Source organism: Heterocephalus glaber, unplaced genomic scaffold (genome assembly GCF_053883595.1).
Source record: "Heterocephalus glaber isolate CG9 unplaced genomic scaffold, H.glaber_assembly_v1.0 deba00001608, whole genome shotgun sequence".
Lineage (NCBI taxonomy): Eukaryota > Metazoa > Chordata > Mammalia > Rodentia > Bathyergidae > Heterocephalus > Heterocephalus glaber.
The window spans coordinates 15,111,996-15,128,611 of NW_028258379.1; the positions used below are offsets into that span (position 1 = coordinate 15,111,996).

A 16,616-nucleotide genomic window follows, 5' to 3' on the forward strand; every position below is an offset into this window, starting at 1 on the left:
ACCCCAAAACAGACTCACACATTGTGGAAACTGGGCATATGAGTGGTGACATTACACATCACATTACACATCAAATTAAATTGGATCATCACCTTTTACCCTACATAAAAAGTAATTCCTAATTATATGTTCAAAAATTTTAAATGTTAGAAGGGACTAGAGGTATAGCTCAGTGGTAGAGCATTGACCTAGCATGCAGGAGGCCCTAGATTTAATTCCCAGCATTAATTATTAATTTTAAAAATAAAAAAAACTTACAAGAAAACCTAGGATATTATATATGACTTTGATAATGGATTTCTTCAATACACAAAGGGCATTCATAATAAAAGACAAGATTAATATATTTGAACAGACTAAAGTCAAGAATCCTATTCAAAGACATTTTAAAGTGAGTAAGAAAATGGGCCATAAACTAATAGAAGACATTTATAAAACTAATAACTGAGAAAAGATTAGTATTTTGTATATATAAAGAACTACAAATCTATTGGAAGAAATTTTTTTAAAATTCAAAAGTGCCTGGTGTAGTGGTGCAAACCTGTAATCCCAGCGCTTGAGAGGCTGAGGCTGGAGGATTGCCATGAGTTTGAGACCAGCTGGACTGCATAGTGAGTTAAAGCCCAGGCTGAACTATGTAGCAAGACCCTGTCTCACAAAACCATAAATAAATATCCAAAAGAACAGAATACTAAATCAAGATTTAAAAATCAACAGCTTGGCCAGGGATTTAGCTCAGTGGTGCTGCCACCTGCTGCGCAAGCACAAGGACCCGAGTTTGATCCCCAGTACCAAAAAAAAAAAATCAGTAGCTTTTCCATACACTAATAATGAACTAGCTAAGAAAGAAACCAGAAAAACAGGGCTGGGGATTTAGCTCAGTGGCACCATGCCTGTCTTCCAAGCACAAGGTCGTGAGTTTCATCCCTGCTACAAAAGAGAGAAAGAAAGAAAGAAAGAAAGAAAAGAGAAATAAAGGAACCAGGAAAACAATTCCATTCACAATAGCTTCAGAAAAAAACCAAAACAACTACAAATCAAAATAACCAAAAAAGTGAAAGACCTCTACAATGAAACTTTCAGAACACTAAAGAAATAGAATAAGACACTAGAAAATGGAAAAATCTTCCCTGTTCATGGATGGGCAGAATTAGCATTGTTAAAATGGCTTTATTACCAAAAGCAATCTGTGGATTCAGTGCAATCCCCATCAAAATTCCAGTAAGATTCTTCACAGAACTAGGAAAAAACAATCCTAAAATTTATATGGAAACACAAAAGACCCAGAATACCAAAAGCAGCCACAAGCCAAAAGAGCAACAATGGAAATATAACAACATCCAATTTGAAATCATACTACAAAGTCATAGCAACAAAAACAGCATGGTACTGGCACAAAAATGGACCAGTGGAATCAAACAGAGGACACAGAAACAAACCCACATGACTATGACTATCTGATTCTTGACAAAGCCAAAAACATATGTTGGCTACAAAAGCCTCCTTAACAAATGGTTCTGGACTTAAAAGGAAGATAGCTGGCATTAGGTGAACAGCAGAGAAACAGCCTCTCCAAGATTTGGTGTCCAGATGCTGGAATATAGCAATGTGAGAAAGAGGGAAGTGAGGATCTGAAGTGGATCTGAAGTGAGAATTGAAGCCCATGGGGAGAATGAAAGGAAAGACCTCAAAGCAGAAGGAGGTGGCAAGTGGCAGTTTCTCCTTGAGCCTTGACACACTTCATGGGAGGGGCAGCTCAAACCTGCAGACAAATGGAGACTACTGGCAACCCCAGAGGCCTCCACAGAGAAATGCACCAATGGAACAGAGCAGGGCACACAGGAGACTGCAGTTATTTGGGTTCAGACATCCCCTAGGAAAGAATGATTGGCTGGTAGCCATCTTGGAGAGAAGCCAACTGAGCTTCAAACTCAGAGGAGCTTCGGGGTGGCTCCATCTAGCAGCTCCTGGGGTCAGGGTGAGGCAGAACTGAGTACAAGTTGCCAGGAGGTGAAGAAGCCAAGATCAAGCTGGCAGAAGGCACATGGAGTGTTGCAGGCTGAACAAATCAGGTTCCAACCTCACAGCCAGAAACTAGCCTGAACTTCAGAGGAACTAAAGGTGCAGGCTTGCTGGGATTATCCACTACCCTGCCATAAGTCTACACCTGGCTTGCTGAGATTAATCAACATGGATCTGGGCTCTGTCTGCCCACTGTGTCTATCAGTGGCAGCAGAGACAAATCCTGAAATGAATATATTTTCTTCTTCTTTTTTTGTTTGTTTTTTTTCTTGATTGTTCTTGTTTTTATATGAGTGTGGACATTATTTCTAGTTTTTTGTTGTTCTGTTCTGGTTTTGTTTTTATTTCTTCTCTCTTTCCTGCCTGTCTTCTTTACCAGTTTCCAAAAGTTTGCATAATCTTCCTTTGTTCTCCAGCCTTGCTCCTAATCCTCTTCCTCTTTTTCTCTTTCTCTATCCCCCCCCACCAAGCCCTTTTAAATTTTCTCCTCTAAGGGTAAAATCACCATATTGAGGACATATTTACTGCATACGATTTTCTGGGTTGTTTTAGATTTTATTTTATTACCACAACATTGTTCATGTGGTTGGAAGTGACAAATTAATAGTTACCACAGTTAGTCATTTTCTAAACTGTGTGTGATGCTATTGTTGTTGCTGATTGTACTACTTTAGCCAAGGTGACAAAATTGTTCTCATCAGTTGTTCTTCCTGGTACATCAAGACTGAGATTGCCTAAGGGTCATAAACAATAGTATAGGCCATTGACCAAGAACCAAGGGCTAGGTCAAACAGGCAGCAAATTCTCATCCCCAATAAATTGAAGAGGTAAGATCTTGCAACAGGATCAAAACCCAAAAGTCAGCTACATCTGGAAGACATCTCTAAGTAATCATTTAAGGGTTTGAAATACTAGTAATAAAACTACTCACCATAAGCAATTTACAAGCATCAAGTCAAAAATTAAACTAAAAAAAAAAAAAAGAAAAGAAAAGAAGAAGGAGACACTTAAGGAAGATGCAACTCCAGACTTCCAGCTCACCAAAGACAAACCCAGGGGGCAATGAGGTGAAACAATTAAAAAGCCACCACCTGGACTCTCTGAAAGTGGTAACAGCAGAATAACAAGTAAATGAGGCTCTAGAAAAAATCAAATAAAAAATAATTTCTTAGATGATTACAGAGACGGTGACCACAGTGAAAGACAGTGACTCTAGAGCAGATACAGAATTTTTTTTAAATGAAGGTGTTTAGGAAAGTGATGGAAACCATGAATGTCCAACATAGGAAAGAAATGGAGTTCATGAAACAGATTCAAACAGATAGCCAAGAGATTAAAACTTCCATTGAAAGTATATGCAGGAGGGCCAGAGATTTAACTTAGTGGTTTCGTCGCCTGCTGTGGAAGCACAAGGACCCAAGTTCAATCTCCTGTACCAAAAAAAAAAAAAAAGAGAGAGAAAATATATGCAGCAGAATGATCCAATGTAAGGACTGAATATCAGATATAGAAGACAGGATTGTGGTTAGCAATCGTGAAAAGAAAGATTTCTTAAAAATAACAAGGGACCATGAAAAACCAATCCAACAGCTGCTAGATGATGCAAAGAAGAATAACATAAAATTGGAGTCAATGAAAAAGCAGCAGGTAGTGCAAATGGCATTAAAAAACCTATTTACAGAAGTAATGATAGAAAACTTCCCAAGCATGGAAAAAGAATTTGACGTACACATAAATGAGGCATGTAGAACTCCAATTAGCCATGGTAAAAAAAAAAAAAAACTACCTTAAGGCATATAATAGTCAAGATTCCAGCAATTCAACACAAGAACAGAATATTAAAGACTGTGAGAGAAAAGAACCATATCACCTGTAAAGGAAAGCCCATCAAAATCACAGTGGACTTCTCAACACAAACCCTTAAGTCAAGAAAAGCTTGGAGTGAAGTATTTCAAGCCCTAAAAGAAATCAATTTCCAACCCAGGTTGATGTACCCCACAAATCTATCTTTCAAAATTGATGGAGAGGGCTGGGGATTTAGCTCAGTGGTTCCACTGTCTGCCTCGAAAGCTAAGGACCTGAGTTCAATCCCTGGTACCAAAAACAAAAACAAAAATAAAAACAAACAAACAAAAATTGATGGAGAAATAAGACACTTCCATGACAAAGAACACCTGAAGAAATTCATGACCACAAAACCACCACTCCAAAATGTCCTGAAGGACATTATAAAAAGAGATAATGAGGACAACTCCATGAATCCCAACATACTGAATCTTCCAGGCAAGGAAAATAATTAAACAGTGGGAGACAAAAAGGGGGAACAAACAGCAGGAAAATAACATGACAAGGATAAGTCAATACATATCAGTTATAGCCATCAATGTAAATGGTCTCAATTCACCAAACAAAAGAAATAGACTGGGGCCAGGGATTTAGTTCAGTGATGATGCTGCCTGCCTTGCAAGCGCAAGGTCCCAAGTTCGATTCCTAGTACCAAAAAAAAAAAGAAAGAAAGAAATTGACTGGCAGAATGAATCAAGAAGCAAGATTCAACAATGTGCTGCATACAAGAAACACATTTAATTCAAAAACAAATTCACAGGGCTGGGGATTTAGCTCAGTGGCTCCACCACCTGCCTGGTAAGCACAAGGGCCAGAGTTCAATCCCCAGTACCAAAAAAAAAAAAGAAAGAAAGAAGTTACAAAAACAAATTCACAGACTGAAAGTCAAAGGATGGAAAACAATACTCCATGTAACAGGAACTCAGAAAAAAATGTGAATAGCTATTCTATTTGCAGACAAAGTGAAATTCAAGCCAAGACTGATTAAGAGAGACAAAGAAAGTCACTACATCCTTGTAAAGGGAACAATCCAAGAGGAAGAGATAACAATCATAAATATATATGGACCAAATACTAGTGCACCCAACTATGTAAAACAAATATTAGTGGACATGAAAAATCAAATAACCACTAATACAGTTGTAATGGGGAACTTCAATACCCCACTGTCTCAAATAGACAGATCAACTAGACAAAAAATTCAACAAAGAAATACAGAACTGAGCCAAATTTTTTAACAAAAGGACTTAGTAGATGTCTACAGAGTGTTCTACACCACAATCTCAAAATATACATCGTCCTCAGCTACACACAGGATGTTCTCCAAATAGATCAAATACTAGGTCATAGAACATGCTTGAGTGAATGCAAAGGAATTGAAATTATCTCATGCATATTATCAGAGCATAGGGCAGTGAAATTGGAAATCAAAGTGAAAAGAAACCACAAAAACTGTATAAACATATGGAAACCAAATAACACCCTCCTGAACAACCAAAGCATCACAGATGAAATTAAAGAAGAAATCAGACAGTTTCTAAAATTAAATGATAATGCTGATAAAACATACTTGAACTTATGGGATACAATGAAAACAGCCCTACAAGGCAAATTTATAGCAGTGAATTCCCATATCAGAAAAACAGAGTGAGCTCAAATAAACAACCTAATGTTGAACCTCGGGCTTCTAGAAAAAGAAGAGCAAGTCAAGCTCAAAGCTCATACAAGGGAGCAAATCATAAAGATCAGAGCAGAAATTTTTTTTTTTTTCAGAGCAGAAGTTAATGCATTGGAGACTAAGAAAACAATACAAAAAAATCAGGCCGGGGATTTGGCTCAGTGGATTCACTGCCTGCTGCACAAGCGTTAAGGACCCAAGTTCGATCTCCGGTACCAAAAAAAAAAGGCAAAAAAAATCAATGAATTGAAGAGTTGGTTCTTTGAAAGTTTAAATAAAATTGACAAACTCTTAGCCAACCTTATCAAAAAAAAAAAAAAAGAAAAAAGAAAAGACTCAAATTCATGTGGTTAGGAATGAAAAAGGTGAAACCACAACAGACCCTGAAGAAATCCAAAAGATCATCAATACTTATTGGAGAACTTGTATTCTAATAAGATGGAAAACACAGAAGAAATGAGCAGATTCCTAGATACATATGAATTACCAGAGCTGAATCAAGAAGATACAGCAGGAAAATAGATTTAAAAAATTCTAAATAAACCAACATCAGTCAATGAAATGGAAAATGTAATTAAAAACCTACTGACAAAGAAAAGCCCAGCCCCTGACAGATCCCTGTTGAATTCTACAAGAAATTTACAGAAGACCTAATGCTGCTACTTCTTAAACTCTTTAATGAAATTGGAAGGAATTATGTGTTAGTTACTTTTCTCTCAATGCTGAGACAAAATATCTTACACCCAAAATCAAAGGAGAAAGGGTTTATTTAGCCCAGAGTTTGTAGAGGTTTCAGCCCATAATTGGCTGGCTCCAAGGCAAGGTGGCACATGCTAGAGGGGCAACAGTTCATGGCTGTGGAAAACAGCAAACGCAACAAGGGAATTTAACAGTATCTTTCTCCCCTCCCCCCTTTGGTAACAGGGATTGAACTCAGAACCTTTTGCTTGCAAGGCAGGCATGGCACCACTGAGCTAAATCCCTGACCCCTCTTTCTATCCCTTTTATCTAATGCAGACTACTTAGGGTGGGTAGCACTCACACCCTTAATCCTAGTGCCCTTGAGCCTAGCATTGCTCTATGAATCAATCACATACTCTAGATTCAGCCACCTCTAAAAAAGCCCCATGTAAGACTTCATGAAGCTTTGGGTGGGGGGTGGGGCATCTAGACACAAACCACAACAGAAGAAATACTCCCAAATTCATTCCTGGAACCAAGCATTACCCTAATACCAAAATCAGAGAAGGATCCAACCAAAAAAGAGAACTACAGGCCAATCTCTCTAATGAATATAGATGCAAAAATCTTCAATAAGATACTGGCAAACAGAATGCAGCAAATTATCAAGAAGATTATACACCATGACTAAGTAGGATTCATCTCAGGGATGCAGGGATGGTTCAACATACACAAATCAATAAATATAATACCCCATATTAACAAAGCCATGGACAAAAAAACCATATGATCTTCTCAATAGATGCAGAAAAAGTATTTGACAAAGTCTAACACTCCTTCATGATTTAAAAAAAAACTCTACAGAAAATTAGAGTAGATGGTCTTTATCTCAATCTGATAAAAGCCATCTATGACAAACCAACAGCCATCATAATTTTGACTATTTAAATGGACAAAACCCCTGAAAGCATTCACTCTAAAATCAGGAACAAGACAAGGATGTCCACTCTCACAACCCTTATTCAATATAGTTGTGGAAACACTAGCCAGAGCAATTACACAAGAGAAAAAAATTAAAGGAATAAAGATAGGAAATGAAGAAATTAAATTATCATTATTTGTGGATGACATGATACTCACATAGAAGGCCCCAAAATCTACACCAAAAGACTTTTGGATTTAATAACCAAATTCAATAGCATAGCTGGATACAAAGTCTACACTCAAAAATCATTACCATTCCTTTACATAAATAACAAACTCCCTTGAGAGAAATTACGGAAACAACATCTTTCACAATAGCATCCAAAAAGATGAAACACCTAGGAATCAATTTAATGAAGGAAGTAAAAGACTTTTACATTGAAAACTATAGTACTCTGAAAAAGGAGATTGAAGTGGATATCAGAAAATTGAAAGATATACTCTGTTCTTAGGAAGAACCAATACAGTGAAAATGGCCATACTTTCAAAATTGTTATGCAAATTTAATGCAATCCCAATCAAAATACCAGTAGCATATCTCACAGAATTAGCAAAAACAATCCTAAAATTCATTTGGAACCTAGATGAGATCTAGAATAGCAAAAGCAATCCCAGACAACAAAGGCAAGGTGGGGGCATCACAATCCTCAACTTGAAATTTTACTACAAAGAGCTGTATATACTGTACTAAGCTGTGTGCACTGTGATTAAAAAAAAAACCCAGCATGGTACTGGCAAAAAAAAATATCAAGAATCAATGGAACAGATTAGAAGGTGAAGAAACAACTCCAAACATACTCAGCCACCTTATCTTTTTTTCTGGTACTGGGGATCGACTCAGGACCTTGTGCTTGCAAGGCAGGAGAGGTTCCACTGAACTAAATCCCTGGCCCAAACCACCTTATCTTTGACAAAGGAGCCAAACACCTTCACTGTAAGAAAGCCTCTTTAATAACTGCTGTAGGAAAAACTGGCTTTCCACATGCTGAAGATTAAAACTAGACCCATATTTTTCACCAAGCACTAAACTAAAATTAAAATGGATTAAAGATCTAAATATTAAACAGAAACACTAAATCTGGTGGAAGATAGAATAGGTAGAACTCTTGAAGACATTGGTGTAGGCAAAGACTTTATGAACAAAGCCCTGATCACACAGGAAATATTACAAATAATCAACAACAGGCATCTCATCTTATTAAAAAGCTTTTGCATAGCAAAAGAAACCACTGACAGACTGAAAAGACAACCCACAGTGTGAGAAAAATTTTTTGCCAGCTGCTCCTCAGACCAAGGACTAATATCTAAAATATATAAGGAACTCAAAAAATCAGACCCCCAATTTAAAGACCCAATCCAAAAATGGGCATCTGAAATGAATAGACAGTTCTCAGATGAAGAAGTAGAAATGGCAAATAAATATATGAAAAAATGTTCAACATCACTGGTCATTTGAGAGATGCAAATTAAAACAATGCTGAGATGCCATCTTACTCCAGAAAGAATAGCTATTATCAAGAAATCAACCAATAATAAATGCTTGCTGGGCTGTGGGGAAAAAGGAACCCTTTTCTACTGTTGGTGGGGGTGTAGACTGGTGCAACCACAGTGGAAATCAGTGTGGAGATTCCTCAAAAAACTAAGACTAGAGGTTCCATTTCACTGAGCTATTCCCTTTTGGTATCTTCCAGGAAGAATTAAAAGCATGATAGCACAGTGATATATGCCCACCCATGTTTATAGCAGCACAATTTGTAATAGCTAAAGCTTGGAAACAGCCCAAATGTCCATCAACTGGTGATTGGATAAAGAAGATGTGGTGTTTTTTTATACAAGAGAGTACTATTCTGGCATAAAGAAGGATGAGCTTGAGACATTTTTAGCTAAATGGATACATCTTGAGACCATACTTTTAAGTGAAATGAATCAGACACACATGTTTAAATACTGCATTATTTCTCTAGTGTGAAAAACTGAAAGTGTAAACAAGGTCCAAAATGTATCATAAATACTGGGAAATGGGAAGAAAATGTTCAAAAGAGAAGGGGAACAACGGAGGGGGAAAGAGAAAGGAAGCGACAACGAAGAAAGAATAGAAGGAAAAAAATGGAACCAAAGCTTTTGTAAATAAGGAGTGGGAAAAAAAGGAAGAAGCAAGTTATATCATGTACAGGTTCAAATTCCCTGTGATGATTGCTATCATTACGTATATCTAAAATGTACCAATAAAAAATGTGAAAAAAAATAGTGCTGGGAAACCTGGATATCCATATGTAGAAGATTAAAACTAGATCCTCATCTCTCACCCTGTTCAAAATTCAATTCAAATGGATAAACGAACTAGGTTTAAAACCCAAAATTTTGAAAGTGCTAGAGGAAAATACAGGAGAAACATTTAAAATGAAGGCACAAATTATAATAGCAAGGATAAACAAATGGAACTACAAGTTAAAAAGTTTCTGCACGATCTCCAAGATGGCCGCGTGGGGAAGGAGGCGTCTGGGCCAGAGCAGCAGCAGCGGCAGCGCCTGAGAGAGGATGACCTTGTTGGCCACAGACTGCTACATAGTGCACAAGATCTACAACGGTGAGAATGCCCAGGACCAGTTTGAGTATGAGCTGGAGCAGGCCCTTCCAGCCCAGTACAAATACATTGTCATTGAGCCTACCTGAATCAGTGACGAGGCGTGGGCTGGATCACCGTGGGCAGCTGCCTGCATAAGAGGGCTGTGCTGGTGGGCACGCCTGCCTCTTCACCCATTAACACTGCCCCTAGATTATTTCCATGACATCTCCCTGCCCGCTGGCATGCTGAGCTTGGCCTGGTGCACCCTCTATGGGATCTCCTGGCAGTCTGACCCTCACTTCAAGTACCAAGTGGAGTATGATGCCTATAGAAAGAGACTGCATAACACGATAGCACTGGCCACCCTGGTGTACTGTGTAAAGAAGATTTGCGAACTCTATGCTGTATGACTCCAGTGAACAGGGAGGGGAACAGAACCACACAGCGTGCAAGAGACAAGAGGATGGAGGGGATTTTTTTTGCCACAGTAATACTTTTTGCTCTGTGAGGCAGCGGAGGCTGGGAAGGTGTTTGGATTAATATTTGTGTGATTTTTTTTTTTTTTTAAAGAACACAGATCATGGGTGTATCAAGGGTTTTTACAGCTTATTACAAAAATATGGATTTCCATAACCCCAGAGAAGGTTTGAGACTATGGGTGGTGGACTGTGGATAGAAACCAATGCTGCTGAGGAAGTGTAAATGCGCTTTGGGGGTCTTTAAGTATATTATTTAACGGTACCATTTGGAGCCAACCAGAGGCTATCAACCATTAAAATTATGAGAATTTCTTTAAAAACATTAAAAGTTTCTGCAAACAGCAAGGAAATGAACCAAGAGGAAGAGGAGGAGGAGGAGAGGGAGGTGGGGAGGAGGGGGGGAGCAACAGAAGGAAAAAGAGAAAATGGAAAAGTGGTGATTGATGGCAAAATTCAGTTTCTCCAAGATCGAAAATGCAGACACTGGAAAATAACAACTTGTCAAAGAAAAAAACCAAGCAGATCACCAGGAATTGGGAAAGAATTGACATGAAAAATTAGAAGCTACAGAGAAGTTAGAAAGACGGTCCACAAGGCAGAGAAAGGAAGGAAACAACTTTGACTCTCCAGCTCTTGCAACGTGAAGAGAGGAGAACCAGGCTCCAGAGAAGCAAGGTAAGCAGCCAGGGCTGGGAGATCCATGGAGAAATGGCAGTGGAGCCCACAGCCTTTGTGAACTGCAAAAACATTGCAGGGTTTTGCTCCAGGGAGACTCCTTCCACATGGTAAGCAATACCGGAGAGGGATTCAAGTGTGGCCACCTGCCACATTGCCAGAGAGTGCTTGATCAGATGCCATTTTGGGAAGAGATTGATCATTTAAATCAGGGGCTCAGAAAAACTATGGAACAGCTTCGTTTCAGGGCTCCCAGAGTGACTGGGTGAGAGACAGCCACAGGCGACTGCTGCGGACAGGAAAGATAGCCCCTAAGAAATGTATACTCAGGCCAGAACACTGGCCCCACCCCCACATTGAGAAGCCAGGCCTGGCTGAGTTGTGCTCAGAAACAGCTGGGTCTGAAAGTGTCTGCTGGCATTCAGTACTTGAATCCTTGTCCTGCTGCCTATATCCAGCACAAATCTGAGGTCTGATTGCCTTCCCTATCCACTGTGAGCAAAGACACATCTCAGGATGGACAGTACCACAGCCTGGGGTAAACAGAGGGGCCTTCGGCACAGGGGCACACCCCACAAACGCACAAGCCCTGAGATTAGGTGGACAAATCTGAAACAGATTTCCTGGACTCCAAACCTGTGGCTCCAGAAGGAAACCATTCATTCAAAAGTACAGAGGAAAACCTTTTTTCTTGGTGTTTGGACTTTGTTTTTCTTCTTTTTTTCTGTCTTCTTTTCCTTACTTCTTTTTTCCCTTTTTCTATTTTTATTCTCCATATTACTTTTTCTCTCCCCCTTTTCTATTATCTTCTATTTCTCATTGGGTTTTTTTCCCCGTTACCTTTTTCTAATTCTATAAATATCCTTCTACTCAATAATAGGATACTTGTCTCACTTTTCTCTCCTCCTTCTCATCACCCATTGTTTAATTTTTCAAATTTTTCTTTCTGCCATTTTCAATTCTCAATCTTCTGTGTCTTTAGTGGTATAAGCATTAGGCTTTATTAATCTATAGATAATTAGTTAGCTCTATGTTACTACTGTTGAATTCTTTTCTATCATTAGTGGAGGTACAGTTATCACATTTAGTAAATATTTGTTGCATATCAATATTTGGTTTGTCACTGGATTTATACTATAACTGTAGATTTCTTTCCTAAGGTTAAAGGTGGAACATTATTGGTTCTTATGATATATCAATATCTAGTTTTCTTAGACTGTGGCTGGTTTACTTAATCTTGCCAGGGTCCCAGCATTGTTGCTATTAGTAGGTTTTCTCTGAAGACCAATACCAAGATTACATTTGTGACATTAAATCTACTGTGGTCCATTCCCAGACAACTGGGTACTTGGCCAATTACACCACCACCTGCCCCATATATATATATTTTTTTTTGGTACCGGGGATCGAACTCAGGACCTTGCGCTTGCAAGGCAGGCACCGGAACCACTGAGCTAAATCCCCGGCCCCTCCAGCCCTATGTTAATAGAGGTGATCTGATCTGGGGGCTGAAGCAAAGGACTTTAGTTACCTCATCTTGAGTGCATCACTGAAAAGCAGACTAACTAAAGAGATCTCCATACTAGCAGCAAAGTATTTCCACTATGAACAACCACATACAAAAACAATGGAAACATGAGAAGACAAGACAACAAAATGTCCTCTAAAACTTCCAACTTCCTAACATCAATCCATGGGGCATTGAGAGGGGGGAAAGCACAAGTCATACAGCTGAATTTATTCAAAAGTGTAACAGAGGAGATTAAAAAACAGATTGATGAGATACTCAGCCAGGTCCACAGAAAATATAACTAATCAGATAATGGATGTAATAAATAGAACAATTAAAAAGCTCAGACTAATAAAAAGCTAGACAAGCTAGGGCTGGGGATTTAGCTCAGTGGTTTCACCGCCTGCCTCACAAGTGCAAGGACCCCAGTTCAATACCCAGTACCAAAAAAAAAAAAAAAAGAAAGAAAAGAAAAGGCTAGACAAGCTAAACAAAATAATACAAAACATGAATTCCCAGTTTAAAAAAACCTAGAGTCCATGAAAAGGTTTCCAAACAGAATTCAGGAAATTAAAAAAATTCAGGAGTGGGCCTGGGATTTAGCTCAGTGGTGCCGGTGCCTGCCTTGCAAGTGGATGGTCCCAAGTTCCATCCCCGGTACAATAAAAAAAAAAAAAATCTGGAAATTATATTGAAAGTTTGGGCAGCAGAAGTGACTAATGTAGGACAGAATGTCAGAATTAGAAGACAGGGATGCTTTCCAAGCCCAATTACACAGAGATACCTTAAAAGCAAGAAAACATGGCAAATTGATTCAACAGCTGCTAAGTGGCACAAAAAAGACTAAGATTAATTGGATTAAGTGAAAAATCAGAAGAGAGCGCAAAGGGCATAGAAAACCTGTTTACAGAAATAATATCAGAAAACTTTCCAAATATGGGGAAATAATTAAACACATAGAAAAGTGAGGCTTATAGGACCCCAAATAGCCATGATCAACAGAGAACCTCTCCATGTCACATCATAGTCAAAATACAAGAGGTTTGGAACAGGGATTTAGCTCAGTGGCACCCCATCTGCCTCCTAAGTGCAAGGTCCTGAGTTTGATCCTCAGTACCAAAAATAAAAAATAAAAAAATATTAAAAAATACAAGAAGTCCAATATAAGGACAGAATCTTTTTTTTTTTTGGTACCGGGGATTGAACTCAGGTCCTTGCACTTACGAGGCAGGTGGCGGAACCACTGAGCTAAATCCCAAGCCATAGATTCTTAAAAGCTGTTAAAGAAAACCAATGAAACACTTACAAAGGTAAACCCATTAGAATCATGCAGACTTTGACACACAAACTTTAAAGGCTAGGAGAGCTTGGAGTGAAGTGTTTTAAGCCCTAAAAGATAATAATTTCCAACCCAGACTTATATATCCTGCAAAACTTTCTTTCAAAATTGATGGAGAATTAAGGTATTTCCATGAGAAGGAGCACCTCAAGAAATTCATGAGCACCAAAGCAGCATTTCAAAAAATTCTCAAGGATATCCTAGAAAGAGACAATGAAACCAACAATGATGAAAAATCTAAGAGAATGAATTTATCAGGAAGATTGATCAGTGAAACATAAAGGGGGAGGAGGGAAATCAACAGAAAAATAATGCAATGACTGTTATGTCAGTACCTTTAAGTAATAACTCTTAATGTTAATGATCTCAACTCTCCAAAAGACACAGATGGGCAGAATGGATTAAGAAACAAAACAAGAGGGCTGGGGATTTAGCTCAGTGGTTTCGCCACCTGCTGTGCAAGCGCAAGAACACGAGTTTGATCCCCGGTACCAAAAAAAAAAATTACACAGATTAAAAATCAAAGGATGAAAAACAACATTCCATGCAATGAGACCTGGAAAAAAAGCAGGAGTAGCTATTGTAACTTCAGACAAAGTGGATTTCAAGCTAAAACCAAAAGAAGCGAAGAAGTTCACTACATACTGATTGAGATAACAATTATAAACGTATAACCACCAAATATTGGCAAGGTCAACTTTATTAAACAAAAACTACTGGACATTAAAAAAAAATTAGATAGGCCCAGAGATTTAGCTCAGTGTTTCCATTGCCTGCCTCGCAAGCACAAGGTCCCAAGTTCGATCCCTGGTACCAAAAAACAAACAAACAAACAAAATTAGATACAGAACAACACAATTATAGTGGGGGACCTCTATACCCACAAATAGACAGATCAACCAAACAAAAAAATCAACCAAAAAATGTCAGAATTGAACCAATTCTTTGAACAAATGGACTTAATAGATATCTACAGTGTTCCACTCAACAATGATAGAATACACATTTTCAGCAGCACACACATGGGAATTTCTCCAAAATAGAGCACATGCTAGACAATTAAGCATGCTTAAGCATGCAAAATAATTGAAGTTATTCCATGCATATTATCAGATTAGAGTGCAATGAAACTAGAAATCAATGGCAAAAGAACCACAAAAATTATGCAAGCACATGGAAATGGGTCACAGAAGAAATCAAGGAAGAAATGAGACAGTTCCCAGAATCAAATCACAAAGTCAATACAACATACCAGAACCTATAGGACACAATGAAACAATTATAAGAGGGAATTTTATAGCTGTGAATGTCCACATCAGAAAAAGAGTGAGCCCACATAAATAATCTAATGATGTATCTCAACATCCTAGAAAAACAAAAACAATACAAATCTAAAGCTAGTGAAAGGAGGAAAATTACAAAGATCAGAGTAGAAACTAATGAAATTAAGACTAAAAAACTAGAAAGAATCAATGAATCAGAGAGCTGATTCTTGGAAAGTATAAACAAAATAGACAAAGCCCTAGTTAATCTTGCCAAAAAGGGAAGGAAAAGACACAACTTAATACAATTAAAAATGAAAAGGGCAAAATCACAATAGACTCTGCCAAAACCCAGAAGATTATTAGTAACTACCTTGAGAACCTGCCCTCTAATAAAAGGAAGAATTTAGAAAAATTGATAGATTCCTTGATATATATGAACTACCAAAGCTGAACCAAGAAGTCATTAAAACCTTGAATAATCCAATATTGGGAATGAGATTGAAGTAATTAAAAAAAAATAAAACTAGCAACTAAGGAAATCCCAGGTCCTGGTAGATTCCCTCCTAAATTCTACAAGAATTTTAGGGAAGATCTAACACTGATACTCCTCAAACTCTATAATGAAATTTAAAGGGAAGGATTATTGCCAAAGCCATTCCTGGAAATTAGAATTACCCTGATTTCAATACCAGAAATGGATCCATTAAAAAAAGAGAACTACAGGGCTGAGGATTTAGCTCAGTGATTCCAGCGCCTGCCTCGAAAGCACAAGGTCTCAAGTTCGATCCCCGGTACCAAAAACAAAACAAAACAAAACAAAAAAATAAAAAAAGAGAGATACAGGCCTATCTCTTTAATGAACATTGATGTGAAAATTCTCAACAAGATACTGGCAAACAGGATGCAACAAATCATCAAAAAGGTCATACATTGTGACCAAGTAGGATTCATTCCAGGAATGTAGGGATGGTGCAACATGTATAAATCAATAAATGTACTAAATCATATAAACAGAAGCAAGTTCAAAAATCATATGATCATCTCAATCAATGCAGAAAGAGCCTTTGACAAAATCCAAAATCCATTCATGATAAAAACTCTGAAAACAGATATGGAAGGACCCTATTTTAGTCGGATAAAGTCATTTATGACAAACCAATGACATCACATTAAACATTACATTAAATGGGAAGAAGCTGAAAGCTTTCTCTCCAAAATAAGGAACAAAACAAGGATATCAACTATCACCACTGTCCAATACAGTTTTAGAAACACCAGCCAGAGCAATCAGGCAAGAGAGTGAAATAAAGGAAAAGAAGAAATCAAGTTATTATTTCCAGATGACATTATCTTCTACATAGAAGACCTCAATAATTCCACCAAAAGACTCCTAGAATTAATAATCAAATTCAGTAGTGTACAGGATACAAAGTCAACCCATAAAAATCAGTTATGCTCCTAAATACCAGTAATAAACTCACCAAGAAAGAAATTGGGGAAACAATACCTTTCACAATAGCATCAAGAAAAATTAAATACCTAGGAATTAACCTAACAAAGGAAGTGAAAGAC

At 37.9% G+C, this 16,616-nt stretch overlaps 1 pseudogene; it reads left to right on the plus strand.

The window, feature by feature from the left end:
* The first annotated feature begins 9,679 nt into the window (after positions 1 to 9,679).
* On the plus strand, positions 9,680 to 10,186 carry LOC101724712 (transmembrane protein 11, mitochondrial pseudogene; annotated as a pseudogene).
* Positions 10,187 to 16,616: the final 6,430 nt, after the last annotated feature.